Below are 3,130 nucleotides of genomic sequence, written 5' to 3'. Positions count from 1 at the left end.
TGATGTCATCCGCGCGCACCAGTTACAATTCATTCATCCTGTCCGCTGAACTGCTGCTAGTTTTACTCACATGCCTGGAAGATGTCTAGAGCTGCTACCACAGATGATCTCGCTCTCCAGATGAACCATTCAGATGAGCTAGAATGAATAGAAGGGGTAGAGCGTAGCCGCCTTTGACCCAGGCTGCCTGTCACTACTACAGTCCGCATATGTGGATGACGTCATACACACGCTTTGTTTAAAAAAAATATAAATATAAAAAATATAACGGTGGATGTCTGGGGGGCAGTGATTGGCCTCCATGTTCTTAATGCTATAAAATAACGGAAAATCAAGGGACCAATGTAAAAAAAAACGGCGTTCCCCTTTAAACAGGTGCACAAGACAATTTCTCCTCGTGCACGCTCTGTTTAAAAGTTGCTGTTAAAAGCTAAAAGATTTGCAGTTTTTTCAAAAGTGAAAATGGGGACGAGCACATAGGACGGCGTTCGGTCAGATCAGCATACCCCGTCAGACCAGCATACCTATAGGTAATACGCATGCGCAAGACTTGCATACGTCTGACACTATAAGTGGAAGGAAGTCTACTAGGCTATCTTATGTATGCATGAAATGATAAACAAAAAGTTGTAGTTGAAGGTAAACACTCAAACTTACCAGAAAAGTATACCGAAAGTCAAATAGGCTAGTTTATTTATGATGTAATAAACATAAAGTTTTACTCTGGGGTAAACAGAATTTAAAGCTAAACTGCTGCAAATGATCTGCAAATGTAACAGAAGTTGTTTCTGTGCATGCACATGCATGCGTATTACTATGGGTACGCTGATCTGACAGAACAGCAGCCTTATGTAAACATATCACCAGAATGATTGACAATTAGGACGACCACTTATTTTGAGGATCCACCCGGAAAAACAACATCCTCCACTTTACCTTTAAGGGTCAATAGCAGCACTGAAGCTGATGGTAAATCCATAAAAAACAACTATCTAAAATTGTTGCAATGCAATATTATAAATCCATAAATATAATCTAAAAACTGAAAAAAGAGAAATTCTTTCCAAACATATTTCGTTGTGCAGCATTAAAGTTTCCTGCACCGCAGTGTTTTGGAAGTGAGCATCCTCTCTGAGCTGTTATTAGATTAAAAGCTCCTGAGCTGCACCATGCATGTCGGCTGCGGCTGTTTCCAGGAAAGTGTGAAGATGAGCATCTGACCTGAATCTCCAAACCGCGTATTGTGCACACAGCAGCTGCAGGTAGATCTCTCACATCCGCCTCGCAGCCTGTTACTCAATACCACAACATGCTCTCACTCACAAAGTGAAGCTGGGCTTCACAGGAAGTGTTGCAGGTGTAAATGTTAACTTACTGCTGCTGATTGAACCAGTAATATCAGCTCCTCTGAAAGCTTTTTATCTACTTCTGTGGTTGTTGTGGACCACAGAAAGCAGAGGATCCTCGCATGAAAATTATTTATTTCACGTCGGTCACTGTGCAAACTAGTGAAGAGAGGTCGCAGCCTAGAAAATGTTCATAGAGTTGACCAGGCAGGGGCCAATGTGCACAGAGGAGTGGTCATAAATACACTCACTAAAGATAGACCAGATTTTTAACAAGGCATCCTGCACACATATCTATACATATATGTTGTTTAAGAAAGTTACGGTTCTGTATAATATGTGTATTTTTATATACATAGATGACTGGAAAGACAACCTCTCCCCCATAAAACCTAAAATCTAACTCTTAAAAGAGCATGACTTCTTTATTAATTAGAACTCTTTAATTGTAGTATACTTTTGTGAAGAATTCATTGCTTTAATTTTGCTGTCAGTTTAGATTAATGTAATAACTTTCAAACTTCAAAGTAGAACATTCAAAATAATGATATCACTGCTGCCACCTTCTGGTTTAGAGGAGAACTGCAGGTTACAGAGGCCCAAGTTCAATATTATTTATTTTAATAACTATTTATATGATTTATTGTTTCCTATCTGACTCTTTTTTTTTATAAACTTTATTAGAAAAAGTTTTATAATACAGAAAAAGATACAATTTACAGTTAACAATCACCAGGGGTTTCAGCAAAAGAAAAAAATAAAATAAAAAGTAATAATAGTAATAGTAAATAGAAGCATATAAAGGGATTATATAAATACTTTACATTTAGAGCATAAAGTTATAGTTTTAGCAGCCTTTTCATTATTGGAGGAGGACAATGTAGCTGCTTCCTTTAGGAAAAAAATACATGAGGGTTTAGTCACAATAATTTTACATTTGTAGATATAAAACTTGGCCAACAGTAACAAAAGTTTACATAAAAAAGAAATGTTCAGAAAGTTCTTTTTATATTTTGTGATTCCAAATAAAACATCTTTAAAATAAAGTTCAAATTAATCGTAAATATTGTCCAGAATGAGACGACAGATACCTTGCCCAAAACGCCTGGTGTGTTCACAGGACCAAAACAGATGGGAGAAAGACTGAGTGAATGTTGCAGAAAGTACAAGCGGTATCAATGTCCTTTTTATATTTAACCAAAAATGACTTTACTGGATAACAGCGGTGAATGATCTTAAAGGAAACCTCTTTAACCTTGTTTACTAGTAAATATTTATTAGGTAAAGGCCTCCTATCTGACTCCTTGTGAACATTTCTTCTAAAGGCCAGCCATCCTTCTCTAGTATTATTTTTAAGACTAGCAAAATAATTGACAGACAAGATATACGATCTGCAATGGGGTTAAGATTACTGACAATATTAGCAGATTTACTATAATTGTAGCAGTTAATATTCTATATTCTAGGCTACTGGTTGTTATTCCTGAAAGGCTTTGGTTTTACGTGGGCTTAATAAAGATTATAATGCTGATCTTTGACTTAAAATAAAGTCCTTTAATATAAAAACAATGTCCATAGTTTTACTACTTGCCTTTTACATAAATACATAAATTTGACATTGATTTGAACCGATTAAAGTAGAAAACTTGCCTCTTCTCATTAACAACTGAACAGAGTCATGGTGGACTTTAAATAACCCCATTCCCATCAAACAATTGGAAACTCAAAATGAAATACGCCCCCTGGTGGCGACAAATAAAGGAACATTAAGATACATCTATATT

Source organism: Cyprinodon variegatus, unplaced genomic scaffold (assembly GCF_000732505.1).
Source record: "Cyprinodon variegatus isolate N-32 unplaced genomic scaffold, C_variegatus-1.0 Scaffold46, whole genome shotgun sequence".
Lineage (NCBI taxonomy): Eukaryota > Metazoa > Chordata > Actinopteri > Cyprinodontiformes > Cyprinodontidae > Cyprinodon > Cyprinodon variegatus.
This window is presented reverse-complemented; position numbering follows the sequence as displayed.